Below are 24988 nucleotides of genomic sequence, written 5' to 3'. Positions count from 1 at the left end.
TCCCAATACCTCGTTCAATCTCATTACCGGCAAGTCACTTTACTCGTACTATAATGCATGATCCCGTGATCAACCACTTGGTCACATTGAGCTCATTATGATGATGCATTACCGAGTGGGCCCAGAGATACCTCTCCGTCATACGGAGTGACAAATCCCAGTCTCGATTCGTGCCAACCCAACAGACACTTTCGGAGATACCCGTAGTGCACCTTTATAGCCACCCAGTTATGTTGTGACGTTTGGCACACCCAAAGCACTCCTACGGTATCCGGGAGTTGCACAATCTCATGGTCTAAGGAAATGATACTTGACATTAGAAAAGCTCTAGCAGACGAACTACACGATCTTGTGCTATGCTTAGGATTGGGTCTTGTCCATCACATCATTCTCCTAATGATGTGATCCCGTTATCAATGACATCCAATGTCCATGGTTAGGAAACCATAACCATCTATTGATCAACGAGCTAGTCAACTAGAGGCTCACTAGGGACATGTTGTGGTCTATGTATTCACACATGTATTACGGTTTCCAGTCAATACAATTATAGCATGAACAATAGACGATTATAATGAACAAGGAAATACAATAATAACCATTTTATTATTGCCTCTAGGGCATATTTCCAACAACAAATGCCACGAGAGGAGGAAGAAAGTGCAGCAGACCGAACTACAGGCGTTGCACGCAAGGGTACAAGCGATAGAGGAACGAGAAGCAAATCGCAGCAAACGACTTGCCGAAGCTTTCCCCAGAAGCTACCCCGCCATCTCAGCGGAGAAGCAGCGTGGCTTCCACCGAGCTGCTTCAGCCGGAGCATGTCTTGACGGCTCCAGCCAGCTATCCCGTGGATGCTACCACGGAGTCTCAAAATTGCCACCTTATGACGCAATGGATTAATATGAAGGTCAAGGCGACTGTTGGCTCTGTTTTTCCTAATGAACCCGGCGCAACTTTTCTCTGCCGGCCGATTCCAGAAGGATATGCTAAGGAGATGGTGGATGAAATAACGGAGGGATTTGAGGACCTTCCGCTTGACCACCCTACCGGAGAAGGGGAGACTCGGCTGGGTTCTTCTCTGAAGACTCCATGCCTATGGCGGAAGGAGCTCATCAACCTTCCGAACTGGACGCCTCCGCCTCCTCCTCCTCCTCCGGCGAGTCAGGGCACTCCGCCTCCTCCACCGCCTCCTCCTCCGGCGAGTGACGATTAGGGCACTCGGCCGGCTCCTTCTCCGGCGCGTGGCGGCACTCCGCCTCCTTCTCCGCCTGCGCCAGCGTGCCTGAGCAGCCAGCCTCCTCCTTCTCTGCCTCGTCAGCAAGGGCGGAAGAGACCCACCGCCGCTCCGGCGCGTCGTAGTCCTTCTCCTCCGCCTCGTAAGCAAGTAAAGAAGACAGCCGCTCCGTCTGCTCGGTCGGCGTCTAGCAGTACAGCCAGAGGCGGGAGGACATACAAATTCGGTCCTTCTCTGAAGACTACAGAGAAGTTACCATACGAGAGGACCCCGGAGGAGAACGCAAAGATCACGCGAACCGAAGTGGATGACTGGTTTCAAGGGTTGAAAGCAAAGAGACATCCACCTCCGGAGGAGAAGGTAGATCTGGTGAAAGCGAAGCGCACTCTGGCTGCCCTGGTAAAACCACCCAAGTCTCCGCCGAAAGGCAACTATGAGCGCACTATTGGAAAGACATGGGCCGAAGCGGAGCAGTCGGGAAGTACAGTCAGTGATCAAAGGATGAAAGAACGATGAGCAGCTGGGAAATAAATTGCCCAGCTCGGCGAACAAGGGAATCAATCGTGCCCCCCGCTCAAGGTGCCTAGCGACATCGTCGATCCAAGGATGGTGCCCGGTTATAGCAATCTTGGAGATTACCTGCCCGACGATGTACATTATGATTTCATGGACGTGCAGATACACAGATACGAGTACGGGAAGCCTCTCGTCAAAGATGAAAGATCTCTATCAACGATGATGCGAAGATTGCATGATTGGTACTTGAAAATCTGCAGATAGTCTGGGGGAGGAGTACTTTGTATGTGAGAGTTAAAAAGGAGCATGACCTCATTGGAATTGATCTGTTGCCTATTCCATTTGAGGATTTCTATCAGTTTTTCAATCAATTGGCCCTCGATAAAGCAACGGTCACCTCCTACTGTCTGTAAGTACTACTACTTCTGTCATTAAGTCTCTCTATATAGCTCAGCTCTTTCATTGCATGTATTTATTATTATCCTCACTATATTATGCAGATTGAAGATCGCCGAATTGAAGAAAAGACAAGTCGGTGATATTTGGTTCATTAACACATATCTCATAGATGCAACTGAGGTTAAATTTCATGCCGCAGATACCGAGGCCAACTTGCTACGATCATTCAAAATAAATGTAAACAAAGATATAATACTCTTTCCTTACAACTTCAAGTGAGCGTTACTTTCTTGTGCATATTCGGTTTCCCTTATATATTAGTCCAGGTTATAGTAATGTAATTGATGAGTTATGCATGCGTGCGCAGGTACCACTATATTCTCCTAGAGATTAGGCTTGAGCAGGGAGTAGTAACTGTCTTGGACTCTAAACGAAAAGATCCCCAGGAGTATGCGGACATGACTCAAATACTCGAGAAGTAAGTTAAATTGATCATTATCCACCACATCAGCAACTTTGTTCATTTCTGATATCAAGTAATTGTAATTGTTTTCTTTGTCTGGCAGGGTTTGGAAAAAATTCACCAAAAAAGCTCCGGGACTGCCGAAGGAGCTGCAATTTAGACACTCGAAAGTAAGTACTATAGTAGCATGTTCCGTGCATCTCCTAGGTATTGATTCAAGCGCTAGTTTCATCAATACCATTTGGCATTCTTGCTTATCTGTTTGATTGACCTCTATTTCTTGTAAAGTGGTTGTGGCAGGACCAAGGGAATGATTTCTGTGGATACTACGTTTGCGAGTCCATCCGCCACACGACCTGTGAGCGGGGCTACTCTGCCGAACAATATGAAGTGCGTAAATAACAATATTCACAATTTTATTTTATTACCATCATTTGTGTTGAGTTTCATTCATTTATATATATTGACCCCCTTCTTCAAATTAGATGTTCCCGATGCGGGATGAACTCCTAGCACCAGATCGCTTGCGAGCAATTCAAGAGGAATTGGCGGCATTCTTTCTTGACCACGTGATCGCTGAAGACGGAGAATACTATGTGGACCATGCGTCCGTAATTTAGGAGATTATATTTGTAAGAGATAATTATTGTATATATGTAGCCGGTAGTGTCAGATAGATATACGAGAACTTGTTGTTCGACCAATCTCTCGGAGAAGGAGAGGTGGTCGATATCACTTCTCTCTGTATGCATATATGTTCATGACGATCTTCTGTTTCCTTCGTTTGCTTACTAGCTAGCTAGCGTGTCTAGTCCTCTCTATACGTATGTATAGTACGTAGCGTCGACCAAGCACGGACATAAGAGAGGACACTTCTCTCTATTAATTAGCTATCTAACACAATATATACCTAAATTAACCCCCCAAAACCCCCAACCCCCCCCCCCTTTAAAAAAACAAAAACCCCAGCCACAGAAAAGCTGACGCGTGGATGCCTATTGGTCCCGGTTGGTGCCACCATTTGGGACCAAAAGCCTCCTGCATGGGCTCAGCGCGCAGGCCACGTGGAGGCCCATCTGTCCCGGTTCTGGTTTGAACTGGGACTAAAGGGTCAGGGCATTAGTAACGACCCTTTAGTCCCGGTTCCTGAACCGGGACAAAAGGCCCTTATGAACCGGGACAATAGGCCCGTTTTCTACTAGTGTGAGAGTTTGTTGAATAAAAGACCACTTGACTTTATCATAAGCTTTCTCAAAATCAACGACTCATATAGCCACCACAGTAGCGCATCTATCACATGATGAGCTCAGCGCCCTCATCACCACTGGAACTCCATGAGTATAGGCTCAATCCTCTACCCAGCTCGAGCTTGGGCACATGGCCAATAACAGAAATGCAACCCTTAATGACAAGACTAACACGAATTGAGTGTTATTGGCCTCGGCACATGAGTTTTTACTTCTATAATGATAGAGGTCACGTTCACAAGGCATGCATGGAGCCTGACTTATTGGCAGGGTCACTAGAATGTTAGGCCCAAGATGTAACAAGGCAAGGAGCCCCGGCCGAATCATCAGATAGCTAAATTGAAGAAGAGCCGAAACAAGATGGAGAGGAGAGATGCATTGTGTGTTTGTAACTCTGTGTGTCCATGTGTTGTATGTGTGATGCCTGTCAGAGTGCGTGTAGGTGCACACACTATATGATCTATGCATGTGCATCAACAACCAAACGATTCCAAACTTGCCACCATTCAACCTACCACGCGTCAAGCAATGATAGAGAACGATACATGATATATAGATCGATAAATAAGCGGTCTATAGTACGTTCATTTGTTAGATCTCTCCTTTTCACAACATATTAACAATCGATGGTCAGATGTCATGAGTCACACTGCCCCTAAAACAAATTTGGTGGCTACGGTTTCAACAGGAAAGACTTTATGATGCTTGCAGACTTGACCCACCAAATACTGACTCCACAATTAATGAAACTTAGATAAACAAGAACTACCATTAGCCATACATTACAGGAAAAGCAAGAGTTCAATATTTAGAGTAGGAACGACTTTGCCCTTCTAAGGCATAAGGAAAGGTTGTGTTTCATAGCAGTAGTCCAAAAATCACACTACATTTGGGTGCTTCGGTGTCATAAGAAGATCAACCAAATTGCTTCTGTGATTTTGGTGTTGACTGCACAAGCATCTTCACTGCAACCACTTCCCCATTTTGTAGCAGTCCCTATTTAAAGTCTCTGGTTTATATGGATATTGGTTTATATCAAAATAGTATGGTTTCAGATTTGAGGGGGAAAACATATACACATTAACCTTATACCTTATATACCACACCAAAACATCAATTAGCAATTTTTCATTCCCTTGAGAAATTTTCTCTGATATCTTTCAAATGTTGTAACGACACTTGGTGTCGCTCGGATCCTGTCCGCAACAAAGAAATACTCCTTCGATTAATAAGGGATTTATGTTAGTACTATGTGTTATTAACTTTGAGGTTATATCATAAAAAATATTTACTTCAATATTAGACAGAACTATCGATAATACATGTAATATATTTGTTGTCTTAATACACGAGCACGTAGCACCGCCCTCCTAGTCATGTCAAAGGTGCAGGGTGCCCTCTGCGGGCTAGCTAGAGAGATGCAAGAGAACCTTGCCACAATCATGAAACACCATCTACCGCGTGAATGAGGCACAACCTTAGAGCATCTCCAACAGCCGCGCTAAAGCGCCGTGCGCAAAAAACCTGTTTACCGCGCGCGCTGCGGCTGGTTTTACGTGCCCGCCTGCGCTGGCTCCAGCAGCCGCGCTATAATGCAGCGCGCGCGAGCCGCTCCAGCAGAGCGCAAAAATACAGCGCGCGCAACTCGCCGGGCATTTTGCATATATGATATTTTGGACAAAAATGAACATGTGAAATTTGACACAAACAAGTTGATGAATAAAAGTTCATGCCCACAAGTTCATCCAACCAAGTCAAATGCAAACTAAAGTTCAAGACATGAAAGACACATCAATCTTCATCTTCCTCGTCTTCGTCTTTGTCCTCATCTTCCGAAGACGACTCTTCCGCCTCCGAAGATGAATCTTCCTCCCTCTCCTCATCACGCACCACATCACGCACCGCATCATGTGAAGCTCCGACGGTGTTGGCAAGATCTTCAACGACATCTTCATGGGAATGTGTGTGAGAAGGCACATCGAAAGACATTGCACCCATGGCGGCCGGAGGTGCACCCATGCCTCCCATGAGAGAAGCAAAACTCATGCCTCCCATGGCGGCCATAGCGTCGGAGGGTGCTCCAAAGCCACCCATGCCTCCCATGAGAGAAGCAAAACTCATGCCTCCCATGGCGGCCATAGCGTCGGAGGGTGCTCCAAAGCCACCCATGCCTCCCATGGTGGCCGGAGGTGCACCCATGCCTCCCATGGCGGCCGGAGGTGCACCCATGCCTCCCATGGCGGCCGGAGGTGCACCCATGCCTCCCATGGCGGCCGGAGGTGCACCCATGCCTCCCATGGCGACCGGATGTGCACCCATGCCTCCCATGGTGGCCGGATGTGCACCCATGCCTCCCATGGCTCCGAAGCCACCCATGCCTCCCATGGCGCCGAGGCCACCGCCACCCATGGCGCCGAGGCCACCGCCACCCATTGCATGAACCAAAGCTCTTTTTTGGATCAAGACTTCTTGTTGGGCAAGATTGACATACTCTTTTTGCGCCGCATTGAGGTTAGATGTGTCCAAGAAGAACAAGTGCTTCTCCCATTCCAAGAACTTAGCTCGCTCCTCGTTGCTCACTTTCCTCTCCTCCAAAGTCACCTTTCTCTCCTCGGCCGCCACCCTTTTCTCCTCGGCCGCCAACCTCCTCTCCTCGGCCACGGCATCTTGGTTCCTTGCCATTTTCCTCACCTCATTGGCTTCGACCCTTGCCTTCACAATAGCTTCCATAGCATTTTTGAGCTCACACTAGTGCAGAACCGGGCAATAGCACCGGTTCGTAAGGCCCTTTAGTGCCGCTTCCATAACCGGCACTAAAGTGTGGTCACTAAAGGCCCCCCCCTTTAGTACCGGTTCAGCACGAACCGGTGCTAAAGGCCAACCACGTGGCAAGAGGCAGCTCCGGGGGCAGGGAGCCCTTTAGTACCGGTTGGTAACACCAACCGGTATTAAAATTTTGGGGGGTTTTGGGTTTATGATTTCTTTTTCATTTAATTTTGTGTTTTCCATTTAATTCTTTTTCGTTTGCTGGTATTTTACGATACTACACATTGTACACGTTATGCAATGCATATATATATATAAATAGAATTTCTAGTAGAACCGATCATATATATATATATATCATCAAATGTGATCTTAAACCACCATATTTAATTAATTCATACATACACACATGTATATATATATATAATTAGATAGCTATATACAATTTTTCCTACAATGTTGCCTTCGGATCCAGTGGCATTAGCCTAATTGGTGCCTTCGGAGAACGATATGACAATTGGAAGTGGTTCTTCATGGGGGCGGTAGCGGGTAATAGTATTCTCCCTTCGGATCTATGACATGGTCAAGCAAAAATCCGCATATTTCCTCTTGAAGTGCTTGTACGCGCTCCGTTTGTAGGAGCTTGTCCCGCACCTCTGTGAACTGTTAAGAAGGAGATCAATATGCATGTGTATTAGTTGTGTGACTAGATATCGATAATGGTGTAAAAATTGTGAATAATGTTGTGACAAACGTACCCATTCCTGTCTTTGAGATCTGCTCCTTTCAGACGCCATCATGCGAATGTTCTCGCAAACGCAGAATGCACACAGATCGGTCCCCTGCGCCTGCTGAAAGGCCTTTACGAGAATGGAATTTGATCAGATAATAATTAATCAAGCATGATAATTAAAGAGATGGCAGCTAGCTAGCTAGCTAGCTAGTACTACTTAATTACTTACCTTGGGTCGAAACCATTTCAGCTTTTTTTTTCATTCGCCTGGGGTGACGCTGATGAACCTTGCCCAAGCCCTGCCCGCCGACAAAGAAAATGAATAAAGGGGTTATTAAATAGTTCATATCAGGAAATGACGAACTAAATAGGCCGAGATATATAGTTTAATAATGATTGAAATTACCTGTTGACTATCCCATACAAGATGTTGTAGTCAGTTTTTATTTTGAGTAGTGAGTCCAGTATTTCAACTATTCCGGCGTCAAATTTAATGATACACAAGATCCAGTGAAATCTGCAAGCACACACATTTGCATGTCTTAATTAAGCGGGCATATGTAAGCAAAAACATGTAGCTAGCTAGTAGGCAAAAATAGAGAATTTGTAGTATAAGACAGTGTGACTCACTGGAAGTTGTAAGGAAGTAGTATATCTTCATTGTATTTGAGGCGCTTCAAGAACTCTAGCAATGCTGTCCTCTACATGCTTTTCATGATATGGATCTATTTTCCATGTGTATTCATTAACAGTGTTTGGGTCAATGAACCCAATGCCATAGCGTCCACCTTTTCTCATTTCATACATCTTCATCCTGCATAATACCACAGAAAAGAATATAGTGAGGATAATATTACAGGTAATAATTGATCAAAAGGATCACTACAGCTAGCTTGAGAGACTTAAATTACAGAAAGAAATCACTTACAGACAATAGCAACTGACGATAGATTTGTCGAGTGCGTCTTGATTGTATAACTGAAACAGTTCAGAATACTCAACGGCCACAGCTTTCTCATGGTAGTAATGATCCTTCTTGACGTTCACCATGAGGGACTCTCGATCGGATCTCTTGGTAATGTCCATGTACCATTGATGCAATTCATACATTCTCGTTGGGAGCTTCTTGACATCTTCTGGCTTGACCAAAGGTTGGCCCCGAGCATATTTCCGTTTTATTTCCTCCTCTATAAGCACAGGCATGTCCTCGATCTCGAGGAGTTGTCCAACAGTGATGTTGAGAGTTTCAGCCTGCATTATATGCTCCTGGGTTATTACCACATCGCCCACCTCGGGAACGTAAACTGTTTTCCCACAATAATATTGGGCGCGCGTACTGTCACGTGTTGTTGAAGGCACAACAAGCGGTTCGATCGATTGCGCCGCCTGTTCTCCCAGCTGGGCAACGGTTTTCCCGCATTTTTTGACAGCTGCTTGTTGTTTGCTCGAGCTCGAGCTCGCCTCCTTCTGTAGACGTTGTCGATGTAACTTCCTGATGTGGCGCTCATAGTCTGTGTCAACAGGCTTAGGAGCTGGTGGTTGAGCCATACGAATGAAGCGGTCAACTACTTCCACAGGCACTTTCTCCCTTGGCGGCGGTGGCGGTTTCGGTCTAAAATGGGCGTCGACTTCTGCCCGCACTATGGCATTGGTTTGCTCCTTGGTCCTGTCGTAAGCCCTCTCGGGAAGAGGAGTATTGAGGTTTGGACCATATTTATATCGCTTGCCTCCGCCTGTACTTCCTGTACTATGACTTCGACTCGTACCGCTACGCACTATAGCTGCGGGGTGTCTCTTCTGCGATTGCTTAGGCGGCGGAGACGGCTAACGGGGCTGAGTTGGACGAGGAGGAGTGGCCTGAAGCTGTGCCGGACTTGGAGGAGGAGTGGCCTGAGGTTGTGCCAGACTTGGAGGAGGAGTGGACGTCTGACGCTGTGTCGGACTTGGAGGAGGAGTGGCCTGACACTTTGCCGGACTTGGAGGAGGAGGAGTGGCCTCACGCGTTGGTGGACTTGGAGGAGCGGGAGTCTGCTGAATCGGTGGCGGACTTCGACGAGGAGTCGGGTGACGCGGTGTCGGTGGCCTTCGAAAGATGATGCAATCCTTTCTCCATAGGATGATACGATGTTTGGCCTCTCCGAGTGTGTGCTCCTCGTCACCTCCAGGAATGTCAAGTTCTAGCCCCGAATATTGGTCCACCACCTCATCAACCATGACACGAGCATAGCCTGCTGGAATCAGGTTGCAATGGAAGGTTGCATCGGGGGAATTTGTATAAGCAACGCCGTCCGCCACCTTCAAGGATATGCTCTTAATTTTGAAGTGTAGCTCGCAGTTAGTGTTATCCGTGATGTCATCCACGGGGTATCTATCCAGCATTGCGTCAAACGGGGCGGAACCCACGCTGCTTCTCGGCATGGATGGGGCGGTGGTATCCAATGCTGGATCATCCGCTAGCTGCTGCAGCTACTGAGACCCCCTTTGCTGGCTAAGTGAGTCGATCTGCTCCTGCTGCCGCTGGAATTTGACTGCCAAGTCCGCGTGCGCTGATTCTAGGCCTTGAAGGCGTTCATAGTCCAGCTTCCTCTTCTCCTCCTCAATCTTCCTCTGCTTCTCCTCCGCAATCTTCCTTCTCGCACGGGTTCTGTAGTCGGCGTTCCAGTCCGAAAACCCCTCATACCATGGAATAACGCCCTTGCCTCGTGTTCTTCCCGGGTGTTCAGGATTTCCCAGGGCACGCGTAAGCTCGTCGTTCTCTCTGTTGGGCTGGAACACCCCCGTTCGAGCCTCTTCTATTGCAGCAAGTATATTATCGTCGGCTCCGTTCAGACATGCCTTCGTCGAAACTTTGCCTGTCTTCGGGTCCAACTCCCCCCCATGCGCATAGAACCAAGTCCTGCACCTGGGGGCCAGCTCTTAGTAACCAGAGTGACACCTGCATCCTCCATCTCTTTCTCAGACTTATCCCACTTAGGCATTGCCACCGCGTAGCCACCTGGCCCCAGCTTATGGAACTTATCCTTTTTTTCGGCATTCTTCTTGTTTATTCTCGACCGTTCCTTAGCTAATTCTGAATCCTTGAATTTCACGAAATCATCCCAATGAGCACTTTGATTCTCTAGTGTTCCCTCGAATACTGGAGTCTTCCTTCCATCCTTGATGTACTTGTCCCATACTTTGTTCTTGTGGTTCTTGAATGCAACCGCCATCTTCCTAAGAGCGGCGTCCTTGACTTTCTCCACATCTGCATCTGTGAAATGATCTGGTAGGGTGAAATGTTCCATGAGAGTATCCCAAAGCAGTTTTTTTGTCTGTCGTCGACAAAAGTAACATTTGGACGTGGCTTTGCTGGCTCTCTCCATTCTTGAAGGGAGATCGGGAGTCGGTCCTTCACAAGAACTCCGCATCGACGAACGAACTTGTCCGCAATCTTCTTAGGCGCTAATGGTTCGCCATTAGGTCTGATTGCCTCGATATTGTACTTTACGCCCTCCTTCAACTTTTTATTCGGGCCTCGTTTCGTCCTTTTGCCTGAAGATTTGCTCGATCCGGATGGCTGAAAGAAGAAAGATCGATTCGTTAATATATCTTCAACTCATTTAAAACATGTGATGATCACCAGATGCCTGCTTATATAAATATATATACCTCGCCGGTGTTTGTTGTTTCAGGATCAACATGTTCTTCGTCATCGTCATAATCCTAGTTCATGACTTCATCAATTCGGCCGTCGCGATCGAATACCATATCACCCTCTCCGGTGTTGTTTAGAAATTCGGAGCCGTCATAATCTTCTTCATTCTGATCATCATCTGGCCCACGTATCATATCGAACATGGTCTGTTCTCTCTCTCTGTCGGTATTGTCCGCCATAGCTTTTATTTAACTATGCCAAAAGAAATATAAAACAATTTAGTATTCAAATTACATCGTCTCGAATAATAGATATAATCTCGAATACATCGTCTCGAATAATAGATATAATCTCGAATACATCGTCTCGAATAATATATAATATTGAATAGTACATCACTGGCTAGGTAGCTAATTAAAGATCGAATACTACAGAAGAATCTAGGACACTCACGGTTCCTGCGGCGCGGGCGGTGGACACCCAAAGAGAAGGAACCCTCACAGGATCATAGCTGAAGTGAGATCCCTGAAGAAACTGCCAGGTATTGCAGAACCTGCCGCCCTCTAACGCAACCATGTAGCGATGGACGTGCTCGTCCTCCTCCTTGACACGGCGACGTACCACCTCCGGCGGGGCCGGCTCCCTCCACACCGAAACTGGCCCACGCGAACGCCACCAAACGAGATCAGGGTCGACGAAGGGACCCGGGGCCGGGTTCCTCATCAAGCGGCGCGCCCCTCCAGGCAGCACCTCCCAGTGCCAGCCCGGCGGAGCCCAGTCCCGGACATGGGTCAGCAGGACGTCGTCGTGGACGGGTCGATGGCGAGGATGCGGGCCGGACATCGTCGAGAACAAATACTAGCTATATGCCCGCAAAAAGTAACATTTTTTTAATGATTGGATTTTGATAACTAAAATTTCTAACATTTCTATAACATTTCTAACAATGCTATATATAACTATTTCTATAACTAAAAAACAGAAAAATTTCTAACAATTCTAACATTTCTAACTATTCTAACAATTCTAACATTTCTAACTATTCTAACAATTCTAACATTTCTAACTATTTCTAAAAAACAGAAAAATTTCTAACAATTCTAACTTTTTTATAACTATTTCTATAACTAAAAAACAAAAAAATTTCTAACAATTCTAACATTTCTAACTATTCTAACAATTCTAACATTTCTAACTATTCTAACAATTCTAACATTTATAACTATTTCTAAAAAACAGAAAAATTTCTAACAATTTCTAAAAAACGGAAAAAATTCTAACTATTTGTATAACTAAAAAACAAAAAATGTGTGTGTGTGTGTGTGCGCGCGCGCTCACCGGCCGGCGAGGCGAGAGGCGACGGGGGGCGGCGACGGGGACGGCGACGGGCGCGGCGACGACGGGGACAGCGACGCGGCGGCGACGACGGGGATGGGGATGTACGGGCCGGGGCGGCGACGACGACGACGGGGACGGGGACGACGCGGGACGGGGCGGCGGTGATGACGGGGACGACGGGACGGGACGACGGGGCGGCAACGACCGGGACGGGGCGGCGACGGGGGCGGTGACGGGGGCGGCGACGAGGGATATGGAGACGGCGGGGGCGGCGGGCGACGGTGCAGAGGAGAAGAAGCAGAGGGAGAGATGAGAAACTGACGAAATTTTGAAGTGTTTTCTTATATAGAACCCACCTTTAGTACCGATTGGAGCCAACAACCGGTAGTAAAGGCCTGTTTTGGCCAGGCCAAGCGGCGGGAAGCGCACCCCCTTTAGTACCGGTTGGTGGCTCCAACCGGTACTAAAGGCCCCCCTTTAGTACCGGTTGGTGCCACGAACCGGTACTAAAGGGGGAGCGCTGGCGCAGGTGCGGTGCGCAAGTTTAGTCCCACCTCGCTAGCCGAGGGGCGACCGCACTGGTTTATAAACCCACGTGCGGTAGCTCTCTCGAGCTCCTCTTCAAAGCAGGCCTACTGGGCCTACATGTTCTGTGCTGCCCTGTGGGCCTACTAGGCCTTTGCGGGCCTGCATCCTGGCCCAACAACGGGTTGGGTTTCTAGTCGTATGCAGGCCGCTCTGGCCTAGTAGGCGGGCTTTTTTTAATTTGTTTTGCTTTATTTATTTTTGAGTTGTTTTTTTTGTGTATTTAGAGTTTCTTTGTGAATATTTTTGCTTTAGGTACAAAAAATTACAAACTTTCTGTTAGTGCCCGTAGTTTTCAAATTTGAATAGTTTAAATTTTGAATTATTTGAAATTAGTGTGAATCACTAGTTTGTGAATAACTTAACTTTAAAATCAGTAAAGGCATGAAAGAATTTGTTTGCACATAAAATTTCTTCGCGTTTCAAATGCCAAAACACATAATTAACTACCCTAACTATTACAGAGATTCCCTTCTGGGTGTGAAACACATAAGAAAGTGATGATAGTGAAGCCGATCACATCCCAGATCTTTGGGTGTGAAACTTTTTCTTCGCGTGTCCCTTTGCGCCGTAACCATGGAAAATCTTCATCATTTAACGGGATGCTCGGGTTAATATTCACTGTGAATGGAGCAATTTCATCAAACTTTTCATAATCTTCTGATTTGTCTGTCTTGTCATCCACTCCCACGATGTTTCTCTTCCGAGAAAGAACTATGTGCCGCTTTGGCTCATCGTACGATGCATTCGCTTCCTTATCTTTTCTTTTTCTTGGCTTGGTAGACATGTCCTTCACATAGAAAACCTGTGCCACATCATTGGCTAGGACGAATGGTTCGTCTGCATACGCAAGATTGTTGAGATCCACTGTTTTCAATCCGTACTGCGGGTCTTCCGTTACCCCGCCTCGTGTCATATTGACCCATTTGCACCGAAACAAAGGGACCTTCAAACCACGTCGATAGTCAAGTTCCCATATGTCCTGTATATAACCATAATATGTTTCCTTTCCCGTCTTGGTTTCTGCATCAAAGCGGACACCACTGTTTTGGTTGGTGCTCTTCTTATCTTGGGCGATCGTGTAAAATGTATTACCATTTATCTCGTACCCTTTGAAAGTCATTATATTCGAAGATGGTAACTGGGACAGCAAGTACAGGTCATCTTCAATAGAGGTGTCATGCATGGTACGTGTCTGCAACCAGCTGGCGAAACTCCTGGTTTGTTCACGTGTAATCCAGTCATCAGACCGCTCCGGGTGTTTGGAGCGTAGCAAATTCTTGTGTTCATCCATATACGGAACCACCAAGGCGGAATTCTGTAGAACTGTGTAGTGTGCTTTAGTGAGAGAATGTCCGTCCATACATATTATTTGTTCCCCTCCTAGCGTGCCTTTTCCATCTAGTCTGCCCTTATGCCGCGATTTAGGAACACCAATCAGCTTAAGGTCAGGAATAAAGTCAATACAAAACTCAATGACCTCCTCATTTTGACGGCCCTTGGAGATGCTTCCTTCTGGCCTAGCACGGTTATGGATATATTTCTTTAAGACTCCCATGAACCTCTCAAAGGGGAACATATTGTGTAGAAATACAAGACCCAAAACGTTAATATCTTCGCATAGGTGAACTAGGACGTGCGTCATGATGTTGAAGAAGGATGGTGGGAACACCAGCTCGAAACTGACAAGACATTGCACCAAATCATTCTGTAACCTTGGTATGAATTCTGGATCGATTACCTTCTGAGAGATTGCATTGAGAAATGCACATAGCTTCACAATGGCTAATCGAACGTTTTCTGGTAGAAGCCCCCTCAATGCAACCGGAAGCAATTGCGTCATAATCACGTGGTAGTCATGAGACTTTAGGTTCTGGAACTTTTTCTCTGCCATGTTTATTATTCCCTTTATATTCGACGAGAAGCCAGACGGTACCTTAATACTGAGCAGGCATTCAAAGAAGATTTCCTTCTCTTCTTTGGTAAGAGCGTAGCTTGCATGACCCTGATGTATGCCGTCTTTTCCGTGCATACGTTGCTGGTCCTCCCGTGCCTCAGGTGTATCTTTTGTCTTCCCATACACGCCCAAGAAGCCAAGCAGGGTCACAAAAAGATTCTTCGTCACGTGCATCACGTCGATTGCGGAGCGGACCTCTAGGTCTTTCCAATAGGGCAGGTCCCAAAATATAGATTTCTTCTTCCACATGGGTGCGCGCCCGTCAGCGTCATTCGGAACAGGTTGTCCACCAGGACCCTTTCCAAAGACCACCTTCAAATCCTTGACCATATCATGTACATCAGCACCAGTACGGTGGCGAGGCTTCGTCCGGTGATCCGCCTCACCTTTGAAATGCTTGCCTTTCTTTCTTACGGGATGCCTGCTCGGAAGAAATCGACGATGTCCCAGGTACACATTCTTCTTACAATTAGCCAAATATATGCTGTCAGTATCGTCCAAACAGTGCGTGCATGCGCGGTATCCCTTGTTTGTCTGTCCTGAAAGGTTACTGAGAGCAGGCCAATCATTGATGGTCACGAACAGCAACGCCTTTAGGTCAAATTCTTCCCCCATGTGCTCATCCCATGCACGTACACCTGTTCCATTCCACAGTTGTAAGAGTTCTTCAACTAATGTCCTTAGGTACACATCAATGTCATTGCCGGGTTGCGTAGGGCCTTGGATGAGCACTGGCATCATAATGAACTTCCGCTTCATGCACAACCAAGGAGGAAGGTTATACAAACATAGAGTCACAGGCCAGGTGCTATGGTTGCTGCTCTGCTCCCCAAAAGGATTAATGCCATCTGCGCTTAGACCAAACCATACGCTCCTTGCGTCATCTGCAAACTCCTTCCCGTACTTTCTTTCGATTTTTCTCCACTGCGACCCGTCAGCGGGTACTCTCAACTTTCCGTCTTTCTTACGGTCTTCTATGTGCCATCGCATCGCCTTGGCAAGCTCTTTGTTTTGGAACAAACGTTTCAACCGTGGTATTATAGGAGCATACCACATCACCTTGGCAGGAATCTTCTTCCTGGGGCGCTCGCCCTTGACATCACCAGGGTCATCGCGGCTAATCTTATAGCGCAATGCACCACATACTGGGCAAGCGTTCAAATCCTCGTACTCACCGTGGTAGAGGATGCAATTATTAGGGCATGCATGTATCTTCTGCACCTCTAACCCTAGAGGGCAGACAGCCTTCTTTGCTTCGTACGTACTCTCGGGCAATTCGTTGTCCTTTGGAAGCATATCCTTTATCATTACCAGCAACTTTCCAAATCCCTTGTCAGATACACCATTCTCTGCCTTCCATTGCAGCAATTCCAGTGTGGTGTCCAGCTTTTTCTTGTCACCTACGCAATTCGGGTACAAAAATTTTTTGTGATCCTCTAACATGCGCTGCAACTTCTTCTTCTCCAAATCACTTGCGCAGTTTCTCTTTGCATCGGTAATGGCCCGACCTAGATCATCAACGGGCTCATCTGATGCCTCTTCTTCAGCTTCTTCCCGCATTGCCGGCTCAGCTTCTTCCCGCATTACCGGCTCAGCTTCTTCCCCCATTGTTGTATCATCATATTCAGGGAACCCATGGCCAGGATAGCTGTCGTCGTCCTCTTCTTCTTCATTGTCTTCCATCATAACCCCTCTTTCTCCGTGCTTGGTCCAAACATTATAGTGGGGCATGAAACCGGACTTAAACAGGTGGACGTGAATGGTTCTTGACGTAGAGTAATTGTGACCATTCTTACAGCCAACACATGGACAAGGCATAAAACCATCCGCCCGCTTGTTTGCCTCAGCCGCAAGCAGAAAAGTATGCACGCCCTCAACGAACTGGGGAGAGCATCGGTCATCGTACATCCATTGCCGGCTCATCTTCATTACACAACACCGAATAGACCAAATTAATACAAGTTCATACATAAAGTTCATACAACACTTAAATGCAACAAACAAATAACTCTCTAGCTAAAGCATTTAAATGCAACAACAAATGCGATCAAGATCGCAACTAAGGTAACAATGGATCCAACAGCATAATGATACCAAGCCTCACTATCGATGGCATATTTTCTAATCTTTCTAATCTTCAAGCGCATTTTCTCCATCTTGATCTTGTGATCATCGACGACATCGGCAACATGCAACTCCAATTCCATCTTCTCCCCCTCAATTCTTTTCAATTTTTCTTTCAAGTACTCGTTTTCTCTTTCAACTAAATTTAACATCTCGACAATAGGGTCGGTTGGAATTTCCGGTTCACATACCTCCTAGAAAAAATTTCTATGTCAACTTGATGGGCATAATTTGTCATAAACACGAAATGCAACTAGTTTTAAAAGAGAATATATATACCACATCCGAATCATAACAAGGACGAGGGCCGACGGGGACGGATATCAAAACCATGGCACTATATGTATAACAAACAACGTACGGGTAAGATAATTATACGAGTAACTATATATCCAAATCACACAAATATCAATTTTTATATAAAATTTCATGAACAGAGAGGCTCACCACAAGGTGGTGCCGGCGACGGGACGGTGCGGGCGATCGACGGTGCTTAGGACGGAGATTTAGAAGGCACTAAGTAAACCACACCTACATATGCAAACTAAGTGTTATTTTTGACCTCAAATTGCATATAAATCAAATACTAGCACATATATATATATATTTCCTCCCAAATTACTAAACTCACAAATTAATCACTATATAAAGCATTGCAAGAGCTAATCTAGCAATGAGAGATGAAAGGACAAAGTTGCTAACCTTTGTGATCATTTCAATGGATGGGGACCTTCAAATCTTGACATATTTTGGGCAAAATGTGTGATGAGCTCGAGAGGAAGAGGGAAAGAATAGAGAGGAGAGGGGAAAGGGGAAGAACAGAGCGAGCTCGGGTGGACGAAGGGTTTATGTAGGACGACCTTTAGTACCGGTTCGTGCCAAGAACCGGTACTAAAGGGGCTGGAGGGCCCCCAGTCTGACAACATCCTGCCACCACTCTCATTAGTACCGGTTCGTGGCACGAACCGGTACTAAAGGTTCGCCACGAACCGGTACTAATGAAAGCGGCCCGGCTAGCCGTTGGAACCGGCACTAATGTATACATTAGTGCCAGCTCAAATACAAACCGGCACTAATGTGCTTCAGGTTTGACCCTTTTTCTACTAGTGTCATCATCTCCTTTCCTCTTCTTCTTTTCGATTTTGTCTTTCTTGCACCCATCCGGTCGTTTTGGCTTCGAGTATGAAACCGAGTTGGGTGTGGGGCTTCTCTTGCCGTCATCACTTGATGCATCATCCTCCTCCTCATCATCATCATTCTCAATTGCTCGCTTCCATTTGTTGCTCAAATGCAAATCCTCTAAACCAACACGCTTCTTCCATTTCTCATCATCCTTTAACACTTCATAGCAATGAGGCAAGGTAAAGACCCTGCCTTTCTTGATCTTCCCCTTCTTGGTTGTCCTTGTCTCTTCTTTGAACAAGTTTTGTGCAATGTTGTTCTACAAGAAAAACAAAACAAGTTAGCACTTCGGTCAACAAAAACAAGTATGATGAACATATATGAGATGCCACTTACTCGATTATCCTCATTTGTGCCACTTAGGTTAATCATGTCAACTGCCTTTTGTACGGCCGCCCACTTTTGACAATCCGCGTTGATTGTCGACCATCGGGACCGAAGTGATCTCTCGGAGCGGTCAATTCCACTCAAGTTGTGAGCATCAAAGTGTTCTTTCATTCGCCCCCAATACGCGTCTCTACTTTGATCACCTCCAATGGATGGATCCCTCGACACTTGCAAATAAGTATGGCATAGTAACTTATCATCGTTGGTTGAGTAATTTCCCGCTCTTCCTTTTGGCGCCTCGACAATTCCCTCACCCTCCTCGTCCACCTCAAACTCATGGTCCTCGAAATGGATGTCATTGGTTTGAGACCAATGGGAATTGTTGGACCCAACACCCATAGTGGACATGTATGCATCATCGTTGAGACTACAAAGTTTTTTGAACAATGCAAATAAGCTATCTATATGTGATGATGATGCATTGAAAAAATAAGAAGAAAAGAAAAATTGGAAATTTTTTCACCTTGGGGGCATTTCGTCGAAAACGTGGTGCGCGTCGGCGGCCGGCTCAACGAGAGAGCTCGCCGGCGCTTCGGAAGCCGCCGCGGCCGTCGAACGCCCTGCGAGCTTCTTTCCCCTCGCCTTCGTGGTACCGGAGCCGTCCGCCGCCTTGTTTTTCTTCGCGGATGTTTTGCCCTCCTTCGTCCGTGTCGCATTGGGGACCTTCTTCGACGGTGCGGCGGCAGCACGGGACGGCGCCGGCGCGACGCCACCCGGCGCCGTGGTCATCCGCGGCGGCAAGAAGAGGCTGCGCGCGAGGCCAACGCTCGGCGGAGCTCCGGCGGTGGAGACGCCAGCGCTTCCCGCGCTAGGGTTTCCGGCGGCGGCGGCGGCGGGGGGTCGCGGCTGTACAGCGGGGTGAGCGGGGCGCCGGTGTGCGCGTCCATGGGTGGGTGGCAGGGCGCCGGCGCCGGCGCGCGCGGGGCGTAGGATGAGGAGAGGAGAGAGTGCGGCGCGAGCGCTCGAGTGTGCCGCGCGCTGTAGCTGGCGCCCGAAATACACCGCGCGGCTAAGTGTTTTCGACCGCGCGCCTAACCCGTTATAGCGCGCGCGCGCCGTTTTTGCGCGCCCACCGGAGCGACCCGCTGCGTTGCGCGCGCGCTAAAACGGCCTAATTTGCAGCGCGGCGCTAGTTTAGCGCGGCTGTTGGAGATGCTCTTAGAAAATGTCCATGCAAGACAACCGGAGAGGACTAATCAACTAGCATGCCTTAATGATATAAAATTTATTAGTGTGGGATGTTGGGGCTGGGTTGGCTTTGCATTCTATAATGTGATCCGTTTGAGGAATTAGAGCTAGGTAGTGTGAATTGAAAGGTTAAGACACTTTAAATTTGTCATGTGGTTAGGGGCACAAAAATCGAGGAGAGATTAGGCTAGTCTTAGTGAGGAGTAACTTAAAACAGTGTAATGCATATGATAATAGTCTATGTTACTATCTTTATAGTGGAAAGTATCATAGAGGTAGTATCTTAAATGATTGCATTTTCATTTTGAAATTGCGGAGCACATATAAATTCTCAACATCCATCATACATACTTGCACAGTTAGGTGTGACATTATTGTGCTTTTGGCTTCGACTTCCTCCAGTTCATGAACAATTTCCTTCACGGTAGGCCTTTTATTTTGGTCCATGGCGACACACCTTATTGCAATCTCAACACACGTCCTCACTCGTAGGATGTCCTCTTTGAGTGATGCATAGCTCATCATTGTCTGCATCCTTTTCGTCCAGTTTTCAGTTACCTGTGTGCAAATTTCATGCATAAATCTCCCTACATAGATACTAGATCGTTGGCAATGCCAAAAGAATTAAACAAACACGTGTATACAATGTGAAAGAGACCTAGGTATGTTCATTCGAAACAGAGATGAATTTTCTTACAAGCTCAAGAAACTGTTCGGGGGACATCTTAGAACATCTGTAATAGCCGTTATTTCCAGCGAGTATTTTTATCATTATGACGCCCAAACTGAACACATCAAACTTGTTTGATATACCGCCACCATCAACAAACTCCGGTGGCACGAACCCACTGCTTTGATATGGTTAATTAATAACATACAAGGAAAATTTTGGTCAAAAGCTGTCAAAATAACTGGCTTACAGCATGATCCATCAACTTACAGTGTTCCGTCGTGATTATCTGTTGAAGCAACAGGTCTTGACAAACCAAGATTTGCAATTTTGGGTGTCATACTTCTATCCAGCAAAATATTACCAGGCTTTAAGTTCATATGGGAAATAGGATTTCCCTGCAAGCTGTGCAGGTAATTGAGTCCCTCGCCAGTCCCTTTGATAATCTTGTAACATGTGGGCCACTCAAGTCCGCAAGATTCATCTACGATTAGTAGAGAAAGATGCGTATAAAATAGGCTATTGAATCATTCATCTTGATAGGAAAACTAATATATGTAGCCCATTGTCGACCATATATATATTTGAAGATAAGGGACACTTCTATTGATTATCAGAGCGGTGCCAAGATGAAACAACTAAAGAAAAGTTGAACTCCTGCCTCTACATATAAGGTGCTTACATCTGCACTGATATAGGTTACCTTTGATGTGTTTATCGAGGCTTCCACCTTGCATATATTCGAAGCAGAGCACTCGCTCCACCGTTTGTCCGAAAACAAGCTCCCCCTTGAGCTCCATGTATTTGTGCTGAGACTCGTAGCAGTAGCCAATTAGGCGCACAACATTTTGATGGCACACCTTACTAAGTTTACAGAACATGATGTCGAATTGCTTATCATCGAGTACATGCAATGGGTGAAGCTTCTTCACGGCAATCTCTTCCCCTTTATAAGTCGCCTGATAAAATCACCGCTTGTCATGGCACATATCGTGATTATAGATGTGAGAAGTACAGATGAAAAATATGACAATTAGTCGACCACTTGTCACTGTATAGACCGTGATTACAAATTTGAGAACTAATCACAGAAAATACAATGATTAGTCGATCATACCCTATAAAGATCTCCGAACCCATCGCTGCCAACCTTCTGATCCTCTGCGAATTGTTTGTAATAGTTTGAATCAATTGGAAATTAATATCCATATTGTGGTTGTCTTCCACCATCAGGCTTATAGGACGAGATCTTCTTTTGTCGTCCTGAGAGAAAAAAATATATTTCAATGTAGCATTGATAAACTGCCTGCAGCACCTAGAAACAGGAAAGATTGAAACTATGACATCACATCCATATAGGATGTGTTTGATTACAATAAGGTAACACAAACGGTGACGTTTGAAGAATACACCATCACTGTAAACATAGTGGGTAAAATCTTGATTCTGCTTGGTTCATGAATATAATGGTCGGACCCAATAACGGGCCGACGGCAGCTGAGGGAGGTCAGCTGAGCGTACTATTGTTCGCTATCGCTATGGGAGGTCATTGGAGCCAATGCCGCCATCTGGAAGGGTTCCCTCCCAGCGAGCACTTGAGAATTGTCTACCTCTCTCCCTTCGTGCTCCTCCTCTCCCTCTTTTTCCCAGCCCTTCTTCCCTGTCGCTCCCTTCCACCTCAGCGTGCTAGCCCGCAGCCGCCTAGCTAGTGCCGCAACCCTCGACCCATCCGGGCTGCCACGTTTGATACCGGGGTGCTTCAAGGGCAGATACCATGCCGGGATGCTCCAACGCTGACTATGACGGGCAATAGGACCCAGCTGCATCGTTTTGCTACGACCGGCAAGGTATTTGGCTCGAACCAGCGACACCAATTGCTGGAACTGGCATGTCAGGGAGCTGGCATAGGGATGATGGGGCATGAGAGCTACAACCTCCTACGCCAAGAGCTGCAACCACCCGCAAAAATATGCTACTACACGCAACCAAAAAAGCTACGACCGGCGGACTGATTTGCTACAATCCACGACGGCAGACGGCTGGAACCTTCAAACATGAAGCTGCAACTCGTCTGTGAGAAAGCTACTACAGGCAATGGAAAAAACTATGACCGGCGGACATTTTTTCTACAATCAACGACGGTAGATGGCTGCAACCGTCAAACAGGAAGCTGCAACTCGCCTATGAAAAAGCTACTATCGGCAATAGAAAAAGCCACCACCGGCGGACATTTTTGCTACAATCGGCATTTGTGGCTGGCTGCTGCTACAACGGATGACCGAGGAAGATGCAACCTGCACATAAAATTGCTACAACCGGCAAACAAAAAAGCTACGACATGTAGCGAGTTGGGATGGTCACCATGCAAAGCTGCGACGGTCACCATGGCGTTTGAGACTATGGTCGCGGTAAGCTGCACCGAGATGAAACTGTGGCTGCATTTTTGCTGCATCTGTGACTTGGGGCTTTTTTGCTGGAATCGCGGCTGCATTTTTGCTGCATCTGTGACTTGGGGCTTTTTTGCTGGAACCGCTGCTTTGCCCTGATTTGCTGCATCCGCGACAACGAGCCGGCGACAACGAGACGGATGGCGGGGGCAGCGGCCCTCGGGGGAGCCGGCAAGCTGGGACCGCGCCCTCTCCCGCAGCCCACCCAAATCTGGCGCACGTCAGGCGATGAGGCAGCCCTGTGTGGAGGATTGCGGCCTCTTCGATTCACAGGATTTTGAAAACACAGGAATAGGGAAACTATAGGATCGGAGTGGTATGCCCACTTGAATCCTATAAGATTAGTAAGGAGTGTTTGATTTTGCGGAAAAAGTAAAAAAATTGTAGAAAAGAAGTTGGAGTGGATGTTAGATTTCCTATAAAATGTAATACAGAAGATTTCATAGGAAAAATCCTATGAAATTCAATCCTATGAATCAAAGGACAAATGTAGGAAAAATTCCAGAGGATTTCAATCCTTAAAAAATCCTATAAAATTCCTTTGAATCGAAGGAGCCCTTGGTTGTGGGGGATTGGCAGCGTCGACTGAGGTAAGAGAAGATAGCGCCAGATCTAACGGCCACGCGGTGTCGCATTGAACGGTAGGCAGTCGACGCGCCCACGCAGAGTAGTCGCCTTTTCCGACTCGGAAAGTATTGGATGGAAAAATCAGATTGGATTAGAACTTTAGTAGACAGACAGATCGGGCAGAGTGCTGCATCTCCTACGGTGCGTGCCGTTGAAATATGCTGCTTACTCCTGGCCATGCTGAGACGGCCGCCGCCGCGGCCTAGCTTGCTTGCAGAGCAGACCAGCCGATGACACGCCGGCGCAGCTCAGACCTCCGTTGTAGCCATCCATGCCATGCGTCCCTCCATTGCTGCTCGGTAAACGGAGGCGGATATGGATCGATGCGATTCGAGATGGAGATCGAGAGGTGGGGGACCGGCCGCCGGCCGGCGCTGCTGCTTGCGATCGAGAGAGAGGTAGGATCAGGAAGAAAGGCCCGGCCCCGCTCTGTGAAGATATCGAGCGATAGAGCGAATACAGCCTCATATAGAGAAAAAGAAGCGCTAGTTCCCGTACGCCCCGCGTGATTTCCTTGGTGGAAAAAGCAACGGATTAAGCAAGATGGAGTAGCGCCACTGACCTTGAGCCTGGAGCCTGGAGAACGAACGAATGGAAGGCGATGATGGATCCAAGTTGCTTGCTCGTCGGCGGCGAAGATGGAGTCAATTGCAAAAAACCACCACATTTGCGGCTAGATCTGCAAGAAACCATCAACTCGTTAATCTGTTGTAGAAACATCGGAAAAATTGTTAAGTCGTTGTAAAAAGCACTGATCGAATGATTTAACCCGTTTAATCACTTTCTTACAAGTGGGGCCAGGTTGTAAGGAATTGACTTAGAAAAAAATAACACATACACCCCTAGATCTAAAAAATAAAAGCAATCAGACCCTCTCCGTGTAACACCGACGCCCTATCCACTATGCCGCCGCCGCGCTGCTTCGACGAGGACCTGCCGGTGCTGGACGAGCTCATCCGCTCTAGTGAGATGATCCCCGAAGCCGAGCACGTAGTTGGGGTCCTGGAGGGAACAGAGCACGTACTGCTTCCGGGCGCTGGCGCCGCCAGGGTGCGGCAGGATGCCGGCCTGCGCTTGAACGCCTTGTGCAGCGCCTTGTGGAGCCCCGCGCGGCTGCCCTTGAAGGGCACGTCCAGCGAGGCCACGCCGGAGCCCAGCCCAACGCGGACCGACACCACCACGTCGCCCTCCTGCACCACAGCCCCGCCCGCCGCCCCACTCCACCGTCTTGGAGCTCCCCGCCACGCACTCCAGCACTACCACCGCTTCCCGCTTCCTCCGCCCCTCCTCTTGCTCCATGGCCCGCTAGTCCCCCTCGATCAGTCGAGCGACGATGCTCACCACACGCGCGCTACCCGCTTCGTGCCGGCGCCGGCAGCCAAGTTGTGCGAGCGGCAGGGGAGCAGTCACGTGCCGCCGTGAGGCGCGCAGGGATCTTCATCTTCCACCGGAGGGAGTGGACCAGGAGATGGAGACAGGCAGGGGCTC

The 24988-nt window shown here is 47.4% G+C and overlaps 1 pseudogene; it reads right to left on the bottom strand.

Moving 5' to 3' along the window:
- Nucleotides 1-20023: 20023 nt before the first annotated feature.
- Nucleotides 20024-24167, bottom strand: LOC125534736 (annotated as a pseudogene).
- Nucleotides 24168-24988: the final 821 nt, after the last annotated feature.

Source organism: Triticum urartu, chromosome 2 (genome assembly GCF_003073215.2).
Source record: "Triticum urartu cultivar G1812 chromosome 2, Tu2.1, whole genome shotgun sequence".
Taxonomy (NCBI): Eukaryota; Viridiplantae; Streptophyta; class Magnoliopsida; order Poales; family Poaceae; genus Triticum; species Triticum urartu.
Note: the sequence above shows the minus strand (reverse complement) of the source record. Positions and strands in the feature narration are given on the sequence as shown.